This window comes from Neoarius graeffei, chromosome 9 (genome assembly GCF_027579695.1).
Source record: "Neoarius graeffei isolate fNeoGra1 chromosome 9, fNeoGra1.pri, whole genome shotgun sequence".
NCBI lineage: Eukaryota > Metazoa > Chordata > Actinopteri > Siluriformes > Ariidae > Neoarius > Neoarius graeffei.
The window spans coordinates 49,424,951-49,449,592 of NC_083577.1; the positions used below are offsets into that span (position 1 = coordinate 49,424,951).

The 24,642-nt window shown below is 44.1% G+C and overlaps 1 protein-coding gene across 1 annotated transcript in view; it reads left to right on the forward strand.

Moving 5' to 3' along the window:
- Positions 1–24,642, forward strand: part of slc15a2 (solute carrier family 15 member 2) — a 57,454-nt gene that overhangs the window by 652 nt on the left and 32,160 nt on the right. The window lies entirely within an intron of this gene.

The following is a 24,642-nucleotide window of genomic DNA, read 5'->3' on the forward strand; positions in this document are numbered from 1 at the left end:
AGGCTATAGAAACGGAGATCAGCGCTGTCTGATGTGTCTTAAGGGCCTGGTTAGTACCGTACTTAGATGGGAGACTGCCTGGGAATACCAGGTCCTGGCACAGGAAGGACTTTTTGTACATTTAAAAAAAACAAATACTAGATCAAAACAGATTCAACAGTGTTCTGGGAAAGAACATTGTTTTTACACCACAGCAGTGTTGAATACTCACATCTGCTCCCCCCCCCCGAACATGTTGGTTGGTTGTTGGTTGATTGATTAATTTTCTATAATTGCACAGCTGTAATAAAACAAAAGTTACAGGTTCATAAAAATGCAGTCTTTCCAGTATATTATCATTTCTGTAATAATAAGAGCTCCTTAAAAGGGACTTGTATGGTGGATGCTCCATTTAATTTAAAGCACTATTGGGATTGGACTAGTTTTCCTTGGGGAGATGGGGTAATGTAATTAATACCAGAGATCCCATCTAAATGCGCCAGAGCAGTCATTTTTACGGACTGCGTGCTCGCATTTTTTTTAAATAAATTAAACAAATTAAGTGTTCATTTTTTTAAAAACTATTTTTCCCGTATTTAGATGTAGCCAATTCCCACCCGCCAGACAGGTCTCTCTTATCACATTCCAGCTAGCAACTAGGGAGGGCGAAGGTCATCACATGCTTCCTCCGAGGCACGTGACAACAGCTGACTGCATCTTTTCAAACAGATTTTATGCAACATTAATGGTGGTGTAACGCACTCTGTGGAAAGGGTTCTCCCATTACCATGTACATGAGCTCACAGATGCCCATGATTGGCTCTTGCCACTGTAATTGACGCTTTTGAGTTTCTAGCCACGGGTGTTCATATTTAACAAAGAAATGTATAATAGTTGATATGGTGAAGTTTGGAGACATTTATTTAATCCGAATGGAAGGAGTCTCCAGTGTCCGTACTTAGTAATAGTCTGGGGTGAAGTTGTTTCTGTAAGTTTTCCATCACAGAAAAAACTTCATTGCACTTTGTGGCTTTGTTGTAATAGGCTGCATTTTTGCCTGAAAAACCTCAAGAAAGTGAGTAAATGATGATTTATGTGACAGTGAAATTATAAAATGATTAACTAACTTGTTTCTCAAACATTCTACAGCATTTAAATGTAACAATCAGCCTATAATGTATGTTTTTCTTTTAATAAAGAAAAACATTTAATGGTCATCAGATTGTTTTGTCATAAACTCCATCACACCATTATGTTGTAGATTATTTGCCTATTACCACATGCCCCATTGTGGTTTATTCCTTATTTATCACTTGAAAGAAGCTGACTGTATGAAATCAGAATAGCTTCAGGAGTAGCTGAGAAAACATTGATGTATCGAAAACAGACATTATTTTATTAGATTAGATTCAACTTTGTTATTGCACAGGTCACACGTACAAGGCAATGAAATGCAGATTGCATCTAACCAAAAGTGCATGGCAATAAATAACTTACAGTGGGGCAAAAAAGTATTTAGTCAGGCACCAATTGTGCAAGTTCTCCCACTTAAAAAGATGAGGCCTGTAATTTTCATCATAGGTATACCTCAACTATGAGAGACAGAATGAGAAAAAAAAATCCAGAAAATCACTGTCTGTTTTTAAAGAATTTATTTGCAAATTATGGTGGAAAATAAGTATTTGGTCAGTAACAAAAGTTCATCTCAATGCTTTGTTATATACCCTTTGTTGGCAATGACGGAGGTCAAACATTTTCTGTAAGTCTTCAAGGTTTTCACACACCGTTGCTGGCATTTTGGCCCATTCCTCCATGCAGATCTCCTCTAGAGCAGTGATGTTTTGTGGCTGTCGCTGGGCAACACGGACTTTCAACTCCCTCCAAAGATTTTCTATGGGGTTGAGATCTGGAGACTGGCTAGGCCACTCCAGGACCTTGAAATGCTTCTTACGAAGCCACTCCTTCGTTGCCCGGGCGGTGTGTTTGGGATCATTGTCATGCTGAAAGACCCAGCCACGTTTCATCTTCAGTGCCCTTGCTGATGGAAGGAAGTTTTCACTCAAAATCTCACGATACATGGCCCCATTCATTCTTTCCTTTACACAGATCAGTCGTCCTGGTCCCTTTGCAGAAAAACAGCCCCAAAGCATGATGTTTCCACCCCCATGCTTCACAGTAGGTATGGTGTTCTTTGGATGCAACTCAGCATTCTTTCTCCTCCAAACATGACAAGTTGAGTTTTTACCAAAAAGTTCTATTTTGGTTTCATCTGACCATATGACATTCTCCCAATCCTCTTCTGGATCATCCAAATGCTCTCTAGCAAACTTCAGACAGGCCTGGACATGTACTGGCTTAAGCAGGGGGACACGTCTGGCACTGCAGGATTTGAGTCCCTGGCGGCGTAGTGTGTTACTGATGGTAGCCTTTGTTACTTTGGTCCCAGCTCTCTGCAGGTCATTCACTAGGTCCCCCTGTGTGGTTCTGGGATTTTTGCTCACCGTTCTTGTGATCATTTTGACCCCACGGGGTGAGATCTTGCATGGAGCCCCAGATCGAGGGAGATTATCAGTGGTCTTGTATGTCTTCCATTTTCTAATAATTGCTCCCACAGTTGATTTCTTCACACCAAGCTGCTTACCTATTGCAGATTCAGTCTTCCCAGCCTGGTGCAGGGCTACAATTTTGTTTCTGGTGTCCTTTGACAGCTCTTTGGTCTTGGCCATAGTGGAGTTTGGAGTGTGACTGTTTGAGGTTGTGGACAGGTGTCTTTTATACTGATAACGAGTTCAAACAGGTGCCATTAATACAGGTAACGAGTGGAGGACAGAGGAGCCTCTTAAAGATGTTGTTACAGGTCTGTGAGAGCCAGAAATCCTTGCTTGTTTGTAGGTGACCAAATACTTATTTTACCAAGGAATTTACCAATTAATTCATTAAAAATCCTACAATGTGATTTCCTGGATTCTTTCCCCCCATTCTGTCTCTTAGTTGAAGTGTACCTATGATGAAAATTACAGGCCTCTCATCTTTTTAAGTGGGAGAACTTGCACAATTGGTGGCTGACTAAATACTTTTTTGCTCCACTGTAAGTCTAATATACATAAATGTACAGAAATTACAGGGTATAGAATAGAGTGCATCAGTTGCCCCCTAAAAATGAAAAGTTCCCCCGATCATGATGCATTTTTGTTTTTATGTTCCTTTTGGTAAGAAAATACACTGGGTGAAATTTTGACAAAATTCAAAAGTTTAATGGTGGCACCAGGAGCTCAAAGTTATGGAAAAAGCTGCTATTTTATGACTTATGACAATTTCGATCACTTTTCATGAAACATTATGGCACCTTATAGAGTATACCAAATATCTTAGATACACATTTGTAGTACATATTCTAAATATATTATCAAGCACAGTTTGAGTTTTAGCTGCTCATTGAATCATTGTTCAACTACTTAAACAATACAAATGTATTATGAATCACATTAATGCTTCTCAATCCCTTGCAAAGGTTCTTAACATGATCTCTGGGTCACAAGAAATCAATAAATGGAGTCCAACATTGTGATTCAAACCTTACGTGAAAACATAAAATAGCGTTTTTTGGCAAAAAAATGAACCTTGTGGTGCCACCATTAGCCTTTTGAATATGGTCAACAAATTTTACAGGATGTCTTTATTGGTGAAAAGGAACACCCAAACAAAAATGCATCAGATTTTATGAAAGTGAGAGCAACTGATGCACCCTAGTATAGAATGATAGATATTTACAGTATGTACAAATTTATCAAGACACCTTAATGTGCAGGGGTGTTTTGTTTTTTGTTTTGTATTTTTTTTTTTTTTTTTTTACATAATGTTTTAAGACAAGCATATGACATGTCTCAGTACTTGAGCTTAAATGTGGTAGATGCAGTATTGGGAACGATCGGTCAGTTGATACACATTTCTACTAGTCTCATTTCTACCCCTTTAATACCACTAATGTGCAATACTGTAGAATTTCATTGGCACAGTTTCCTATTGCATCTCTGTATTTGCTTATTGGATTTTGGGGTTTACTGAATGTTGAATGTCTGATATTGAAACACCTGGGATCAATGTGAATTGAATTTCGTATGCATAAAGTTGCATTTGTCAGTGCTGTTTTAATCTGATGTGCTCTATAAATTCTTTACTATCGTTCATGGCCATATTAGAAAGAACTTTCAGCCGATAAAGTTTGAGACTCATTATTGTTGCAGGAATTTATTTAGCAGTCGTGCATGTCAGGTACATTTGTAGACTGTTTTAATTATAGATATTCTTTCTGCCTAGTTTTAATATTCAAATATCTGTACGAGTTCATGAATCATTATTCACTTAAACCCTGAGACGGAATCAACAAATGTGTCTTTTAATGTGGTATGATATGTTTTTCTTCTGCAGTTGAGATTTCATGCTGTCACGGTCACTGTACGTGTTTCCTTGACAGTCCCAGTACACACCTCTAACCTGCACATCATGAAAGTGCTGCTCTCTGCATTAAAATAATGCCACAAGCTTTTCTTTTAATATTTTATCACTGACTTTATGCCAACATACAGTACCAGTCAAAAATTTGGAAGCATCTTCTAATTCAATGATTTTTCTTTATTTTTATTAATTAAGTCACTTCATATCTTAAAGTAATGATGGATGTAGTTTCTCTTTACTTAGTTGAGCGGTTCTTGACATAATCTGGATTACTACAGTTGTGGAATAGGGCTATTTACTCTATATTATTTACTGTTTGATCGTAAATGTATTAAGAAGGCAAGAAATTGCACAAATTATCTTTTGACGAGGCACCTGTTAATTAAAAAGCATTTCAGGTGACTACCTCATGAAGCTGGTTAAGATAATGCTAATAGTGTGCAATGGTGTCTACTTTGAAAAATCTAAAATAGGAAACATGTTTAACACGTTGTTTTGTTTACCACATAATTCTGTACATGTTCCATGTATTATTTAATAGTTTTGATGTTTTCAGTATTGTACAACGATGTAAAAAATGGTCAAAATATAGAAAAACCTATGAATGAGTAGGGGTGTACAAACTTTTTTGACTGGTATGGTACGCCATAAGGAATACATAAACGTTTGAGGCACCAAAATTTAACTAAATGTTAATTAAAAATCCCGAGTTTTAATTCTTGCTTGCTTAATGAACACTTGAGCATTGATAAGGATCTCATTGTCTGTGAGAAATTGACTAGACTGGAAATGCATTTGTTAACAAGAACTATGACCTTTTCTCTGCCCCGACATACGTTGATTTAAGAACGATGTGAGCAGCAGGTACAAATAAATCATTGACAGAATATCTGCCTTCACTATCAGACACAGTGCAGACTTTTTGTTCTTGATTTGTGTTGTCATGACCATTGATTGACCAAACGAGTTGGTGCTGAATGAATGTTTTATCAGTTGCACTCGGATAATGTTTAATTTATCATCGTGCAAAGTAAATATGGAGTAGCCAAGGACTAGCATCGGCCTCTATTATGCTACACTGTTTTGTACGAACGTTATTTGCTGTGGAGAATGAAAGAGTTGTTTGGTGTTTGCGTTAGGCTTTTTGATTCACACTCCGCAGTGGAGGCGGCACGGTGGTGTAGTGGTTAGCGCTGTCGCCTCACAGCAAGAAGGTCCTGGGTTCGAGCCCCGGGGCCGGCAAGGGCCTTTCTGTGCGGAGTTTGCATGTTCTCCCCGTGTCCGCGTGGGTTTCCTCCGGGTGCTCCGGTTTCCCCCACAGTCCAAAGACATGCAGGTTAGGTTAACTGGTGACTCTAAATTGACCGTAGGTGTGAGTGTGAATGGTTGTCTGTGTCTATGTGTCAGCCCTGTGATGACCTGGCGACTTGTCCAGGGTGTACCCCGCCTTTCGCCCGTAGTCAGCTGGGATAGGCTCCAGCTTGCCTGCGACCCTGTAGAAGGATAAAGCGGCTAGAGATAATGAGATGAGACTCCGCAGTGGTGTTACAATGCTTGCATTGCAGAAGGTGTGATTTCACCTTATGCTGTGAATTTATCTAGTCTGTTTCTAAGGCCATGATTGAGCCTGCTTTGCTTATTTATATCCAAGCTGAGGTGTCGAAACAGTGCGTCTGGGGAACTGTGTTCGAACCCTATGTTACTAAAGTTTTTAAGCCTCTGTATTTCTAATGTGAATTTAAATGAAAACAAAAATTGACAAAACAGGAGATTGAAGTCCTTTTTTCCCACCAATAGGTGTCAGCACTTGCATTGAGGGTGAGCAGATGGAGCCGAGGTCCATGCTTAACCAGTGCTGCCCTGTGCTTGTCTCAAAAGTAGTGAATGTCTGTATCAAGAGCCTCGATGAGGGGAATGATACTCGTACTCATTGTAGCCAATTCAGACATGATGTGCTCTTGTCGATTTGGTTGATCCACATAGGCTCCAGCGTCAGTTTCAACAATGCACTGTCTGTTTGAGATCAGTAGAGGCAGGCGCTTGGAAAAGAATAACTGTAGATATTGGTGGCAGATGTCAGAGCGTGCTCTTCAGAGAGAGGAATGTGTATATAAGGCGCATGTAATGTTTGGTGAACCCATTTTCATGGAATTCTCATGGGTTGGATTTGGATTTCACAGATGGATTTGAATCTGAGGAAGGTTTTTTTTTTTTTTCACTGAAGACGTTCTTGACTGTTCAGAGAAATCTACTGCTCCCTGTCTTGCCTGTAGAGGAAACACTTGAGTCTGAGTTTGTGCTGCAAAGGCATGAGTAAATCTATTATTGCGGTGGTTGCTGATTGGAAATGCCAGTGATTTGCTCTCAAATCAAAGCAGATTGTAATAGTTGCAACAAATGTATGCAAATACCAAGCACAGCCTCTGATTAATGAGTGCAGGGTGGTGTAGATGAATTGCTGATTATTCTGGCCTTAACCATATTGTCACGCCACTTTGACCACCCTGAATTTAAATGTGAAGTCGTTATATCTGGTAGTGAATTTCAAGAATTCCCTGTTGGCCAGACTTTCTGTCTGATGATGTTTTTATTTCATAATTCAAGGAATAAGACACGTGTGCAGACCAGCAAGCAGTGTTACTGTTACCACCCAAACGTTGATTATTGTCCAACCACTGCATGCCCCAAAGGGTTTTATTTCTCTTCTTCCACCGCAATTTGCCAACTGTTAAAATTTTTTTTTTTTTAATTTATTAAAGAATGACACACATTCTATCCATTTATAGTAGTTATGTTAATATTGTGGAATATCTGAGAAACAAGTCAGTTCCTCTTAGCTCTTGCATTATAAAAGTTGTAAACAGTCATTCTCTCACCAGCCCTGTTTTGTTTTTCTCCTGACCAAAATATATGCAGCTTGTCATGTTACTGAGAAATGTGCAACAGTGTGCAAGCCATGCTGGTTTAGAAAATTAATCACCACCTGACCAGTCAGAATCAAGAATTCGGCAGTGCTGTGGTATACATGTATTTGGTTTATTTACAGTTTTGATTTTTCCAGGGTAGTAATATGAACAACCAGCCGTTCGTATTAACTCGTCTGCTGAAATGGCCTTTCTCTCAGTAGGGGACAATTAGCTACAATTAGACTGCACTAATGGACACCATTCCACCCAAAAGTAGTTTAATCAGAGTTCATTGAGACTTCCTCTGCCACCGCTTATTGATATTTGTCAAGTTAATCATCTCTGTCTAAATTGCTATGCTCCCACTGCACTCAGACTTTCTTGCAGAGACTCCGGGTCGCTCGTGTGTTCGGGTGGGTTTTTTTTGTTTGTTTTTGTTTGTTTTTAAACTTGTCTTCTGCCACACTGCTGTATCAGAACTTACACTTGCATGTCGGCTGATCCTGGAGGCAGATCATGCAGTGGGGCTTGTGTTCACACAGAGAACTTGTTTCATAAGAGAATCAGCTCAGTGACTGAAAGTCTTTGGTCCCTGCCTCAATCCTGAGGGTTACATCTGCCATCATTATCTTCTGGGTTAGTGCCATATTTATGGTAGCTTATATACAGGGTGTTTTTCAAAAAAAATGTATCTTATTTGAGATGTAAATATCCTCAGAAACTACATAGTCGAGGCAAATGAAACTGAACAGGCTTAATGTTGAGCAATATCAGATTTATTCTTCAAAATTTGAGTAAGAAATTCAAAGGTACATTGTGGATTCTATGAACGATTGCACAAATTTTCAATATGCTCACTGCTTAAGACACGGACACACACGCAGACAGCCTTCCTCTTTGAACTTTTTGTGCTGTGTCCAAATCTGCATTGCAGTTGGTGCATTTTTAGAGAATTTGCTCAGAAACGCACGCTGCACAGTCTTGTTTGACTGTGTTCGAGCGCACTCTAACACACGAAATGCCTTTTCTTTTCCAGTGAATGGCATTTCTATACCTAAAAATATAAAAACATTAAACATAAAATTTGACCTGTGTCCACACATGCTGTTAGTTTGAAGTCAATTGAACAAGAATTCATCTCATCTCATTATCTCTTGCCGCTTTATCCTGTTCTACAGGGTCACAGGCAAGCTGGAGCCTATCCCAGCTGACTACGGGCGAAAGGCGGGGTAAACCCTGGACAAGTCGCCAGGCCATCACAGGGCTGACACATATGCCGCTTTTCCACTACCAATGCGGCTGAGTCGAGCTGAGTGGGGCTGTTGGCGTTGCATTTCGACTGCAACCGCGCTGAACCGTGCTGGCTGGAAGTGGGTGGACACATTGGGTGGAGTTGGTGAAAGTGGGTGGACGTCACGTGATGTCGTTAGGCGGCGCAAACAGTGACATCAGTGACCTTTTAAGCGGTAGTCTCACGACCCGGATAGTAAACAATAAACATGGAGGACATGGAGTCGTTAGTGTTGCTGGTCTTGGTGCTGTGGCTTGTTGTCACCGACAACACCAACAGATACTGGCAAGAGCGTATAGATGAGGCGAGGCGCATAAGGCTTCAGAAATTCTCGTAATAAGTAATTCTTCTTCCAGGTTTACGGTGTTTACAGATCCCAGCGTGCTCGCGGGGCGTGTGTGGGCATGTGAGGACACGCCTCCTCACCAATCAGTGCACAGGGGAGTGTCTCCTCACGCCCCTAGCCCCACTCGGCTCGGTTTGGCTCGCTTCAGCCCTACTCCAAAACCGTGCGAGTTTTGGGTGCTGAGTAGGGCTGAAGCGAGCTGAGTCGTGCTGCTCTGAGGTAGTCGAAACGCGAGCCGTGTCGGGCTGAAGTGAGCTGAAAAAGAGTAGTGGAAAAGGGCCAATAGACACAGACAACCATTCACACTCACATTCACACCTACGGTCAATTTAGAGTCACCAGTTAACCTAACCTGCATGTCTTTGGACTGTGGGGGAAAACGGAGCACCCAGAGGAAACCCACGTGGACACGGGGAGAACATGCAAACTCCGCACAGAAAGGCTCTCGCCGGCCACGGGGCTCGAACCCGGACCTTCTTGCTGTGAGGCGACAGCGCTAACCACTACACCACCGTGCCGCCCTAGATTGTGATATGATATTTTTTGAAACACCCTGCATTTATTTTCATTTTATTTATTTATTTATTTATTTATTTGGAAGCGTCTTAATGGGGTCCCCCTGCTTTGAGTTTGGGATCTGGAATCATATGCAAATATCAAAGGTTTCTATCTAATGCCATGTACACACGTAGCCGGGTATTTTTAAAACCGAACATCCCCCCCCCCCCCCCCCCCCCCCCCCCCCGTTTATAAAAAATCCCTTCCACACATAACCGAACATCTGCGTTTTCAATCACATTCATAAGCATTCCAAACCTGTAGATGGCATTATTTCCCCAAATCCTACCCCCTAATCACATCGCCTGTGCTCTTGGAGCAGTAGTTGGGCTTCTAAAATTAAACATGTAAATAGCACCTGCACAATAATTAACGCTTTCAAGGCACTCCTCCGATCCATTACTCTTTAGCTAGCCGCACACTACGCCGATTTTCAGCGTACCGAGCCAACTGAAGTCGCGAGTCAGGCGTAAAGACTAGTTTTCGATGGTACCGACTCATCTCACAGCCGATTCGAAAAACTAATCGGGAGCCAGACTGATCGGCGAGAGTCGCTAGCAATAGCCAATCATTCGCATATAACGCGTGACATCATTAAACACAATTTCTAGCGCGAGAAATACGTGTTGGTAGCACCTAATGCAGGTATATACTGTAATTCCATAGACTGAAGCTTTATCCATAGACACAGTGGGCTGGAAAGCCACTCTGCTCAAGTTGTGTGGCTGAATTCCAAATCGCTTTAACTCCCCTATATAAGTGCACTATTTAAGGTTGGGAATAATAGCTCATGCAGCCTAGATAGTGCGCTACATATTCCGTGTTGTGTCATTTGTAATTCAGCCTGTAGCATCTTCAAGTGTCGGATTTAACAGTAACTATATCCAATAGCCAATCACAAAGCTATTAAGTTGTCACGTGTCGCTTCAATCGCGACTGCACTCCTCAACAGTCGGGGGATATGTGCGTGCCCTGTCGGGAGTCGGCTCTGAAATGGGTCGGTTCGGTACCGCGTGGATCGCCGTGGTGTGCGGCTAGCTTAAGTCCATGCTTAATCTGGCTTCTGCAGTAAACAAAGGTCACACGTTTGACGTCAGGGCAGATTTGTTGTCTTTTTTTTTTTGGCGCAGATTGTGACATTCTAAAACGCAAACCTCCGGTTATCTCTGTCTACACGAAAAGGCATACACGGAGTTTTCAAAAATCTTCACTTTGCCCGGAGTTTTTTTTTAAATATTCGTTTTTGATGTGTTTTCATGTGGATGACAGGCCAAAACGTAGAAAAATATCTTCGATTTAGCAGATACCCGGCTACGTGTGGATGGGGTCTCAGTTTGTGGTTGCAGTGGCAATGCATGTTTATAATAATCTGATAGCCGGTACAGAGACAGAATTTGCATGCTATAACACATTAATAATCCATTTGCTGTGTATTTAGATATATATAAGCAATAAGAGTGTCCAATTAAAATGAAAAAACATACCATGCATGTTGATGTAAAATGGTTTTAATCTGTAAACCTGAGTTACCTGATTTGTATACATTGTTGTTTTGGACTTTTACTGCAGTTGTAATTGACATTACTGGAAATGTATTATCACGAGGGATAAATCAATTTATTAAGGATAAAATTAGTTCATATGTTTCAAGTTTTTATTTTTCTGTAAAGCTGCTTTGCAACGTCTCTTGTTAAAAGTGCTATACAAATAAACTGACTCGACTCCTTTGTCCTGTGAGCTTCACATCTGATACCATTCTACACCCAAGTTTCTATCAGATTAGTACCAGTTCAGAATGACAGGGAACCCTGGAAGTGATCAGATGTCAGACCTGGCTTCAGGCATATATATATATATATATATATATATATATATATTACACACACTAGTGCATCTCAAAAAATTAGAATACCATGAAAAAGTTCCTTTTTTTCATAATTTAATTCAAAAAGGTAAACTTTCATATATTCTATATTCATTACATGTAAAGTGAAATATTTAAAGCATTTTTTGTTTTAATTTTGATGATTATGGCTTATAGCTCATGAAAATCAGAAATCCAGTATCTCAAATTATTAGAATATTCCCTAAGATCAATCAAAAAAAGGATTTACAATACAGAAATGTCCAACTTCTGTAAAGTATATTCATTTATACACTCAGTACTTGATTGGGGCTCCTTTACCATGAGTTACTGTATCAATGCAGTGTGGCATGGAGGTGATCAGTCTGTGGCACTGCTGAGGTGTTATTGAAGCCCAGGTTGCTTTGATAGTGGCTTTCAGCATATCTCTATTTTTGGGTCGGGTGTTTCTCATCTTCCTCTTGACAATACCCCATAGATTCTCTATGGGGTTCAGGTCAGGCAAGTTGGCTGGCCAATCAAACACAGTAATATCATGGTCAACAAACCATTTGGTAGTAGTTTTGGCACTGTGGGTAGGTGCTAAGTCCTGCTGGAAAAGGAAATCAGCATCTCCAAAAAGCTCATCAGCAGATGGAAGCATGAAGTGCTCTAAAATCTCCTGGTAGATGGCAGTGTTGACTTTGGACTTGATAAAATACAGTGGACCAACACCAGCAGATGACATGGCACCCCAAATCATCACAGACTGTGGAAACTTCACACTGGGCTTCAAACACCTTGGATTCTGTGCCTCTCCACTCTTCCTCCAGACTCTAGAACCATGATTTCCAAATTAAATGCAAAATGTACTTTCATCTGAAAAGAGGACTTTGGACCACTGAGCAACAGTCCATTTCTTTCTCTCCTTAGCCCAGATAAGACACTTGACATTGTCTCTGGCTCAGGAGTAGCTTGATATTAGGAATGCGAAAGTTGTATCCCCTTTCTTGAAGATGTCTGTTCGTGATGGGTCTTGATACACTGACACCAGCCTCAGTCCACTCCTTGTGAAGCTCTCCCAAGTTCTTGAATCAACTTTTCTTGACAATCCTCTCAAGACTGCGGCCATCCCTGTTGCTTGTGCACCTTTTCCAGCCACCCTTTTTAGCAATGACCTTTTGTGGCTTACGCTCCTTGTGGAGGGCATCAGTGATCATCTTCTGGACAACAGTCAAGTCAGCAGTCTTCCCCATGATTGTGGTTGTGTGTACTGAACTAGACCGAGAGATGCACTGTGTTCATACTGTTTTACTCAAACTCGAAATGAAATATTCTAATATTTTGAGATGGGGTTTTTTTTTGTTTTTGTACTGTATGCCATACTGATTAAAATTAAAATAGAAAAATGCTTGAAACATTTTAGTTTGTGTAATGAGTCTATAATATATAACTTTCACTTTCTTAAATAACTGATGGAAAATATTGAACTTTTTCACAATATTCTAATTTTTTGAGATGCACTAGTGTGTGTGTGTGTGTATATATATATATATATATATATATATATATATATATATATATATATATATATATATATATATATATATATATATATATATTTTAGTGAGATTATCAACAAAAAGGCTAGAGACCAGAGACTGCACATTTTAGTTTGAGCTGGTGTGGAGAGGCCTTATGGGACTCCAGCACAATGAGTGAGGTCTCACCAGGGGTGTAGCACAAAATTCTGGGCCCGATACATAAGTAGTCTCAATGCCCCCCCATCTATGTCCCTCACACATTATTTCCCCAAAAATAATCGAGCCACTGTAAACATGAATCTGTCGATGTTCATAAGGTAGTAACTATTAACTGTAATGCTGAAAGTAGCCCAGTAATCGGTCATATGTGCTTTGCTTAAGTCTACACAACATTTCAAACCTCCTTTCCAAATACTGTAGTCTGGTCCAGCCTACAGTTACGTTACTGTGGTTACTCTGGTTAACTTTAGGCTATATGATATTACAATATTTTTTCATGCTTTCTAAAGTATTTATAACCCCAAAAGTAGGCTATAAAACAAAGCTTAAAAATACCATCTTAGTTTTATAACCATACATAAAAACATTCTTGGTGTATAATAAACAAGAAGACAGAGTCACCTTGTGGCAGCGGGGGCATGGTCAAGCGTCGGTCTGTGAACGGAGGGCAGTGTCAAGGAAGGTAAGTGGCAGAATCACTGCACCTGATGTTAGTTAACCTGTGTTTGTGTGTCTTCCCCAGTGACCACACCCTATAAAAGGAGAGAGAGAGAGCAGAGGAAGGGAGCTCTCTCCCCAACCAGAAGACTTGTGTGTGTGCATGCGTGTGTGGATGGGAGAGTAGTAACAGCTGAAAAGCTGCAAATAAACAGTTTTTGAACTGAGTTCTGGCCTGCCGTGCTTCTGTGCTCCACCCACCCATTCTGATTTCTACAGTGGTGCTGAAACCCGGGACCGAGCACAGAAGAGAACAGCCCCATGGAGTCCTCCCCCTTCAAGGACCTGATCCATGCCTTTACCATGGCCCAACGGAGCCAGCACCAGGCGCTGGTCGCCCTCCGGAAGGAGCAGGAGCAAAGGTTTGAGGCCCTGGTGCTGACGCAGCAGGAAGATCGCCAAGTGTTCCGGCACCTACTCGCGTCGGTGGGGTCCACCACCTCCACCGCCGCGGGCCCGCCCCACCTCACCCTAACAAAGATGGGCCTGCACGACGACCCCGAGGCCTTCCTCGCCGACTCCACCCCAGCCGGCCCGCCGCACCCGCAGTGCCCTACCATTTCCCACTTCCGTGTCTCTCTCCCCCCCTCAGGTGAGTGAGCTCTGGAACACCGGTGCAGAGAGAGAGCCCGGGCCGGTTTGCTGGCGCTGTGGGGAGTCGGGGCACCTCCAGCATCAGTGCTCAGCGATGGAGGTGGGCGCGGTGGTCTGGATCCCCGATGCGCCAGGGACCACCCTCGATCGGGCCGGAGCATATCGCATACCAGTGAGTATCCAAGGGGATACGTATCAGGCTTTGGTGGACTCCGGCTGTAATCAGACCTCAATCCACCAAAGCCTGGTGCAAGACGAGGCATTGGGGAGAGCACAATTGGTGAAGGTTTTGTGTGCGCACGGGGATGTTCACAACTACCCTTTAGTGTCGGTCCACATTCTATTTCGAGGGGAGAAATTTAGCGTAAAGGCGGTGGTTAATCCTCGCCTTACCCACTCGATAATTTTGGGGACTGATTGGCCGGGATTTCGGGAATTAATGACTCATTTAGTGAAGAGTGGGGCCTGCCATCGTTCAGCAGGGGGAGGTCCCGGTGTGGCATTGGCGGGAGCAGCTGTCACAGAGCCATCTACGTCATCACCGCTTCAGAGTGAGGAGCCACAGGCTCCTCCTCCCTCTCTCAGGGAATCCCTCGCGAATTTCCCGTTAGAGCAGTCATGAGATGAGACTCTGTGGCATGTGTTTGACCAAGTGAGAGTAATCGATGGTCAAATTCTCCAGCCAAACGCCACCCCGTCCTTCCCCTATTTTTCCATTATTAAGGATAGATTATACCGAGTGACGCAGGATAGAGCCCTGCACTCCCGCGGGAGTCCCATGGGACCTGACGCAAAGCAGTGCGGCGCGGGACAAATTTTGAAAGCTCATTGCGGGCGCGGGTGGGAGGGGGAGTGCACAATGCGGGAGCGGGCGGGAGAGGTGATAAGCTGCAGTCCCGCTAACTAAAAACATGTTTAAAATAAAATTTATAAATTATTAACTTATGTCTATCATATATAATTTGTGCTGGATATTTTATTTGGCATTAATGAAAACATTTTAAGATGCCTAAATTTGCGGATGTGGTCTAATCTCGCGTACGTTTCCGATTCCTTTCCGCTCTTCTGCTTGAGATATCCGATCATGGCAGAAGAGCAGAGCTCCTCTATTGAAGCTCACAGTGCTTCAGAAGTAAGTGCTGCTTTAAAAAGAGGTACATTTACCGTTAAGTCAAGAGTCCTGAAATCAGACATTTGAAGTCGTTCTCATTTGTGTACGATGCAGAGGGAAATCAGCTGCCCTTTGCTTGTTGTGATAAATGCCAAAAGGTTCTGACATACAACGACCATAAATCCGTTAAAAAGATTGTTCAATTTAAAGCGAGAAATAGACAGTGTATAATCTGAGGAGCTGGTTGTGGTTGCGCAACACTTCATATGAGAGGAGAATGAAATCGCGGTTGGAATCATAACGCCACAGACTCGGAAGTGGGAGTGCGAGTGCGCAAAGCGAGAGCTGTCAATCAAAGCGAGAGCTGTCAATCATGAGCGCATGCAGTGCTCAACTTGGAATGTGTCAGCAGAATGTCAGAGTCTAAACAATAAACTTACAATAAACCTAACAATGCCACCTATAAATACACAACATGTAGATCTACATAACGTTATCTGTGCCATCTCACAGCAGTTTGCTTAGCTATTTTTAATCAGGGCAAATAGCCTTATAGCCAAAACTAGTATATGATGCTTTAATTTATGGAGATGCCTTTTGTTTACACGTGATTTCCAAATGAGGGGTATTGCAATTTTATATTAGTCTAAATGAACATCAAGTTGCAAGCATCAGGGGAAGATTATGGACGCACCAAATTTGGCTTAACGGCACTACACTACACACAAACACCTGATACCATACATATCATTTATGTTGAGCTACTGCTAATTACCAGCTAACTAACTCTGTGGGTGCACACACAAGTTGTTTGTAGCAATAGTTTCATAACAAAAGTGCCTCATAGTTAAATGATCACACACACATGGGTTTCAGTACAATCTTTAATAACTTAGCGTGGTGAGTGGGAGCCGCGTTTATTTGCTTCTGTTCTGTCCTGCAGCACTTCCAGGTGACCAAAGGACCCGAACTGTGGAAGCCGGCTGTCTTTGTAGTGCCAGTCTCGTTACAAGCTAATGATTTCATCCAATTAAGATAATTAAGTGTAAATTAAGAATTGTGGTGAAGCTGGGGTTTTGTAATGTAAACAGTTGTTTTGTATGAGAGAAATGTAAGACTTTTGCTATTTGTAAATCTTGCCATTGTTATGTAAATGGAGGATAAATGGGTTTTTGTCTGTCTACAGCTGTTTGTGTTAATTGTAGGGGGAGGGGCTAGTGACTATTTAAGCCCTCTGAAGGAGGTAGTTCACTGTCTGGCCATTTTTATTGCAGTCTGGTTTGTAGTCCTGAGCTGTGCAGTGTTTTGCTCTTCAGACTGGAAACTTTCTTTCTACTTTAGTCTAGTTGTCTTCTTTTTCGGTTAAATTCATAGGCCTACATTACTTTGTAACATTTTGAAATTCCAACTTTTTTTTATTTTTATTTTTGCACTTGCTCTCTTTTGGGAAAATCTGGACTGTAAATAAACCACCATCCTTGCACCGAAGTTGCATTCTTGGCTGCATCATCATTTTGTCTCAGAACCCATGTGACATATGTTGTCAGAAGTGGGATGGCCAGCCGAAGAAAACCAGTTTGAACAACTCAAAAGCAACACCAACAAGCCACTCACCTGAGCTCCTACCCTAGGCAAGTGAAGGATGATGCCTGGGAAACAGCTCAGTCGGGAACAGAGCAAGAGCAAACAGAAGCAGACGTCCAGGACTACAATGCAAAGGGGGCCAGACCGAGGACAAAGGGTGGTGTTCCAGCTTCCTCTGTAGTGGCCACATCGCTAACAGACTTGGTACGAGACTTCCTCACAGCCCAGCAGATGCGAGATGAGGTTCGTCAGGAGGCACAGATGCGACGTGATGAGGCCATGCGGGAAGAACTACGCAATTTTCTCACAACAATGCGACCTCGCCAAGAATATCCTCTCTCACACCAACTGGCATTTTCCAGCATGTTTGAAGAGGAAAGCCCAAGACTCAACCTGCCACCAGTAACTCCGTCCCAGCCACCCGGAGGACCCCAAAAGCCAGAGCCAGACCCCACTACCCAGCCCCATGCAGCAAACCCAGAAGACTCACCAGCATACTCACCAACTCGTCCAGTGTCCAATGCAGTACGTCCAGCCTCCAATGCAGTACCGCCAGCGTTCCTGTCAGCCGTCCCAGCACACCTGCTGCCAACACTAGCCAGCCCTGCACACCCACAGATGACGATGTACCCAGGACAACCTCGCGAACCAAAGCTGCACCCCTACCAGCAGGGAGAAGATATGGAGAATTTCCTGCTGAGGTTTGAGCGTCTCGCACGTACATGGCAGTGGCCAGAATGGGAGTGGGCAGTCAGACTGGTTCCACTGCTCACTGGCAAGGCCCTGGAAGCATATTCGGCGATGGATGAGGACCATGCAGATGACTTCCAGAAGCTGAAGGAGGCCCTTCTGCTGAAATTTGACGTCACCAAGGAGACGTATCGACAGCGGTTTAGGAGGAGCACGGTACCAGCTGGAGAAACACCGATGGAGACCTATCATCGCTTAAAGCATCTCTTCCGTCGGTGGGTGCAACCAGAGAAACATACCAAGGAGGAGATCGGTGAGAAGGTGATAATGGAGCAGCGGTTGAATGTCCTGTCCCCAGAGGTGCAGACCTGGGTCCGTGAACATGAGCCAGAAGATGGAAAGACTGCTGCTAAGCTGGCATTGCAGTACATTAATGCCCACAAGGTGACACCCAACCGCCCATTGTTCCCTCACAAGCCATCACAGGGCTATAAGCCAAGTGCAGGTAACTCTGGGGGTGGGGATGCTACTCGCATCGTTGGAGGTAACAATACTGCACACACAGTTGGGGGTAATGGGAGGTCTGAATTGATATGCTTTTTCTGTCAACAGAAAGGCCACAAGGTATCTGTTTGTCCCTTAAGGAAGCCAAAACTGTCTGGGTTTTGTTATGTGCCACGGGAGGGGGATGCCAGATCTGAGGTTAATGACATGGAACCAGTAAACCAAAAAGTAAAAGTTAATGGGGTTACACTTGATGCTATGATGGATACTGGTAGTGCTGTGTCTTTAATCAAAATGTCATGTACCGTCAGGGGTGAAAGTAGTTTTCAGTTCTTACCGGTACTACAATCTCCAGTGCGTCACTTTATCGTTTTCTTAAAACTCGTTTTACCCGGATTTTTTTCCACAGGCGTTTTACACCTTTTGCATGAGATAGATAACTGCTTAATATTCTTAACTAGGGCCTACCTTGTTGTACCTATGTACAAAAAAGGACATTACAAAATATTTCAGTTTGTAAATATTTTACTGTGAGAACTTTCTTGTCAGTACATTTAATTTGGAACTTGACTGAAAAATGCAAAATGATGGATTCCCTCCATGAGAACAAAAAATTAAAAAAAATTCCAAACAGGGCTGAAGTAGTTGTCCTCTTCAGGGTGCTGGTGAGCCATGCCACATGTGGAATGTGCTGCTCTTCTCCCTTTGGCCAGCCAAGTCTTTACATATGATAAAGGATTCCACTGGTTGGTTGGTGGGCCGACTGTACTTATGAAGAGGAGGTTTGCTGTATTTTTGGTCGTGAGGTTGCTCCTGTACTCAGTAATGATATTGTTCATAGTGCTGAACCCCCTCTCACAGTCTGCATTACTTGCTGAGAGGGTGTCTACTGCTATGCACAACTTTTTCATGTTGCTTGGAATGCTTCTCCCTCCACTTGCTTTATATTCAACAAATCCAAGGTGTGTTTTTTCGTTTACATGTAGAGCATGGCACAAAGCCCTCACCTCATCCTCTCCATGTCTGGGATTGTCATGGTCCCATTTCTCTGGGTCAAGTACTGCCATTTGGCTCATCAGTGCGGTGTAACTCTTTTCTTTGGGCTGCAACACTGGCCTGTGCTTTGTTGGTTGTGGTTGTTAAAAGCCTCTCACTCAAACTGTCTGCCACTGCTTGGATGAACTGTGTTGAATCAATGATAGGAGACTTGCCAACTTTTAAATCTTCTCCCTTGAATTTCATGTCGCTCTCTGCCTGACATGCCTCAACTGTATGTTGTCCTGGATATCTGGTGAGACTTTCTATCTGCTTGATGTATGTCATCATGTCATGTGCTTTTGGGAGAGTGATTCTCCTGTTCTGAAGAATTTCAGAGAGGTTCTTCAGTTCTGTCAGAACATCAGCCATCAGTGCAAGATTTTTAAGAAAGTTGATGGAGCACAACTTAGAAAGCAACCCTTGGAATTTAGCCCTCTCTCTGCTATCCCTTGTACTGTCTTCTGATGCACCTCGGAAGTGCTGTGCCAGTGCTGCATAAGAATGCCAAACTGCATCAACAGCTCTGCATGAAGAAGCCACCCATTGGACATTGAAAACTCTTTCAATTCTTCTTAGTGTGATGTGAAGATTATGGGCACACTCACTCAGCTCCCGCATGTTTTTTGGAGACTGACTGTATAATGCATACAGTGCATCAAGGAATGCTTGGAAGTCTTTTGTACCTCCAGTGGCATCCAATGCCTGATCCACAGCCAGCTCCAGTCTATGATTAAGGCAGTGCCACAGGATGATGTCTGGGAAGTCATCCTGGAGCAGCTTCCCAACACCTGACTTGACTCCCAGCATCACATTGCCACCATCACTGCAAAATCCAGTTAACATCTCCTGCAGTAACTCCATGGTGAGGCCATTGGTGAACAGGCAGCGCATAAGCTTTTCTTTGATATGAGCAGCAGACAGACTATCAAGTCTAATGGGAATGCAATGGGTTCCATATCTCCATCAATGCTGGCCTTCAAAAACACAATGAGTGTTGACTTGTGCCCCACACTTGATTCATCAGCCAACAGTGTAATTTTACTTCTGTTCTCAATTATCCTCTTCACAAGTTCATGTTTCATCTGAGATGACATGATCAATTATATCAACACAGACCATTTTGCTGTGCAGAATGTGACCTAAGTCAAGGGAATTTGTTTGTTGCAGGTCAATTAGATTTTCAAAATCTGTAAAAAGTTTGTTTGACGACAAAATATGCGGTCCTGAAAACCCTGGCAGTGGCCTCAAACGCGAACTCCTGGCTGGTGGCATTCATGTTCAAGAGGATATCTTTCTGTGCTGTTTGAAGAATCTTTATTGCTTCATTATGGGCTACAGATTCTCTGTGTTCATGAATTTTTTTGCGCAGGGATGAAAGCTGCACGTTCCTTGAATGGCCACATGGTGCGATCTTCCCCTCTGCCCAATTGTTAGCAATATTTACACCACGAGATGCTTTGACACCAAGGCACTTAACATCACGGCATGAGGTACAGCCAAGCATACCATTTTGGGCATACAGCCATTCATTTTTTATTTTGAACTGTTCAAATTGTTCCTTTGACCAGACAGGGGGGTAAGCGGCACTTGCACTAGGCCTATCATCACCTGCTGACAGTCCTGCACCTGCGACGTTTGCGTTCTCACTTTGTGCCACTGCCACCTCGCTCGGGACTGCATGCACTGAATCTTCAGTCATACATGTTTTCCTGACTTTTTCCTGAATTGCATTTTCATCAGCTCTGTCTTTTCTTTTAAATAGCTCAGTGATTGTTTTCTGCATTCTTTTTTTCTCCATAGCACAATGCTTTTCTTCACATCCCTCACTTCCTGAAACAGCTTCTGAAAGCAGCCACATATATTGGCTATATAGTGGATACACTGTGACGTGATAATGTAAACATTACGGGGAGTTGCAGAGGTCATACGAATACTTTTTGGGGTGTCAAGAAAACGTGCGCTCACTTTGCAAAGCATGCTCACATTTAAATCACGAGCTTGCGCTCCTGTAACCTACTAAAGCAGACTTAGTAAAACCGTGCGCTCAATGCTATTCAGCCGTGCCCCAGTTATAAACAGCGTGAGCACAATGTTCTAAAGCTTAGCCACGATTTATAAAAGGTGTATTCCGGCCCTAAATCTTTTGACGGTGCGCAGCACCGCCGCGCACCGGTCTACTTTCACCCCTGTGTACCGTTAAACGGTCTTGACTATCAGAACCAGAAAGAAATTGAGTGTGTACATGGAGATAAAAAGCAACATCCACTAGCAGAGCTTACTGTTGAAATTGATGGGGTGAAATACTTACTGGAAATGGTGGTCATTGAAAACTTACCTTTTGATGTTATCCTGGGGAGGGATGTACCAGTGTGGGATGACTTACTGGGATCTGTTGCTAATGATGTGTCTCATGCCAATGATGTGTGTCATGCCCTGTGGTAACCCGCTCGCAGAAGGCTGTGGAGCCATTACCCAATCTGTCTGATGACCTGATCCAGGGTGGTGGTAAAGGGCCCCGGAAGTCGCGTTGCCAGCGACGCTTAGAGAAGTATAGCCATGGGGGGTCATTTCAGAAAGTTGACACTGAGGGGTTGAATGTTGATTGGGATGTGCCACATGACATTGTTAAACTGCAACAGGCAGACACCACACTTAGCTCACTGTTCCAAAAAGCAGAGTCTAACATCACTGAGAAGTTTGCTCCAGACAGGTACCTGATTGAAAATGGTATTCTGTACAATCAGTCAGATGCAGGTGTGAAACGACTGGTAGTTCCAGTTACCTGTAGACCTCTTGTTCTCCATCTAGCACACACTGTCCCATGGGCTGGGCATTTGGGGCAACAGAAAACCTGTCTTAGGTTAGGTGCTAGATTCTTCTGGCCAACAATGTACACTGACACACAACACTACTGTAAAACATGTCCTGTCTGTCAAAAAACTTCTGGTGTCCGCAGGTCTGAAAGAGCTCCGTTGTGTCCACTGCCCGTCATCTCCTCTCCTTTCCGCAGAATTGCCATGGACATTGTGGGGCCCTTGGAGACCAGCAGTTCTGGGTACAGGTACATACTGGTGGTGTGCGATTATGCCACCAGGTTCCCAGAAGCCTTTCCACTGCGAAGCATAACTATACCCAAGGTGATCAGTGCTCTTGTTCAGTTGTTTTCCAGAGTTGGCATTCCTGATGAAATAATCACTGACCAAGGCACCAACTTCACCTCGCGCCTGATGATGCAGCTCTACCGGCAGCTGGGGATCAAGGCCCTGAAGACCACACCGTATCATCCCCAAACCGACGGGCTCGTCGAGCGGTTTAATCAAACCTTGAAGTCAATGCTCCGCAAGTTTGTGGATGACACGGGCCGGGATTGGGACAAGTGGCTGCCTTTCCTGTTCGCTTATTGGGAAGTACCTCAAGCGTCAACCGGCTTTTTGCCGTTCGAGCTCTTGTATGGGTGGTCAGTGAGGGGGCCACTAGACCTCCTGAAGAGTTCGTGGGAAGGCACCACCACTACTGAGTTCAACAGCCAAGGCATCGTGCAGTGTGTACTCCAGATGCAGAACCGGCTGGAGAAGTACCAGCAAGAAGCCCAGGAGAATCTTCAGGCAGCCCAACATGACCAGAAGAGGTGGTATGACCAACATGCATGGAGGAGGGAGTTTCAAGTAGGCCAAAAAGTGCTCCTGTTGTTGCCCTGTTCTTCTAGCAAGTTGTTGGCCAAGTGGCAAGGGCCATACACTCGTCTCGTCGTCTTCTGCTTTATCCGGGACCGGGTCGCGGAGGCAGCAGTCTAAGCAGGGAAGCCCAAACTTCCCTTTCCCCAGACACCTCGGCCAGCTCCTCGGGAAGAACACCGAGGCGTTCCCAGGCCAGCCGAGAGACATAGTCCCTCCAGCGTGTCCTGGGTCTTCCCCGGGGCCTCCTCCCGGGGGGGACATGCCTGGAACACCTCCCGAGGGAGGCGTCCAGGAGGCATCCAAAAAAGATGCCCGAGCCACCTCAGCTGATTCCTCTTGATGTGGAGCACCAGCGGCTCTACTCCGAGCTCCTCCCGAGTGACTGTGCTTCTCACCCTATCTCTAAGGGAGCGCCCAGCCACCCTGCGAAGGAAACTCATTTCGGCCGCTTGTATCCGCGATCTTGTCCTTTCGGTCATTACCCAAAGCTCATGACCATAGGTGAGAGTCGGAACGTAGATCAACCGGTAAATTGAGAGCTTCGCCTTTTGGCTCAGCTCCTTCACCACGACGGACCGGTAAAGCGACCGCATCACTGCGGAGGCTGCACCGATCCGCCTGTCGATCTCACGCTCCATCCTTCCCTCACTCGTGAACAAGATCCCGAGATACTTAAACTCCTCCACTTGAGGCAGAACTTCTCCACCAACGTGGAGAGGGCAAGCCACCCTTTTCCGGTCGAGAACCATGGCCTCGGACTTGGAAGTGCTGATTCTCATCCCAGCTGCTTCACACTCGACTGCAAACTGCCCCAGTGCATGCTGAAGGTCCTGGTTTGAAGAAGCCAACAGGACAACATCATCCGCAAAAAGCAGAGATGAAATCCTGTGGTTCCCAAACAGGATTCCTTCTGGCCCCAGGCTGCACCTAGAAATTCTGTCCATAAAAATTATGAACAGAACCGGTGACAAAGGGCAGCCCTGCCGGGGTCCAACATGCACTGGGAACAGGTCTGACTTACTGCCGGCAATGCGAACCAGACTCCTGCTCCGTTCGTACAGGGACCGGACAGCCCTTAGCAAAGAGCCCCGAACCCCATACTCCTGAAGCACCCCCCACAGAATACTATGGGGGACACGGTCGAATGCCTTCTCCAGATCCACAAAGCACATGTGGACTGGTTGGGCAAACTCCCATGAACCCTCGAGCACCCTATGAAGGGTATAGAGCTGGTCCAGTGTTCCGCGACCAGGACGAAAACCGCATTGTTCCTCCTGGATCCGAGGTTCGACCATACACCATCCAGCGAAAGATCAGCCCGACAACATATGAAGTCCACCATCCAGAGAAGGGTAAGCGTCTTCAAACTTACCATGTGAATCTCCTCAGAGCCTGGCATGAGCGAGCAGACCACAAAGACCAGTACGTTGTTTGTCCAGTACGTGGAGGAGGAGGCGGAGCCAGAGGAGCTGTTGCGGGCGTGGAGTGGCGAGACAGAGGTGACCCTGCCACACCTGGATGGTGAGAAACAAATGAACTTGTTTGATCTGTTCAGCCATTATCCTGCCTTCTTCCAGCAGAAGCCAGGGAAAACCACACTCCTGGAACACACCATCCGTCTTAAACCTGACCAGATCCCCATTAGACAGCCACCTTATTGCATTCCTGAGAGGCTGGTTGAGGCTCTAGAGAAGGAGGTTCATGCCATGCTGGACCTAGGTGTGATAGAGCCGTCAGCCAGTGAATGGAGCAGCCCGATCATGATCGTGCCAAAGAAGGATGGGTCCATACGGGTGTGCCTTGAC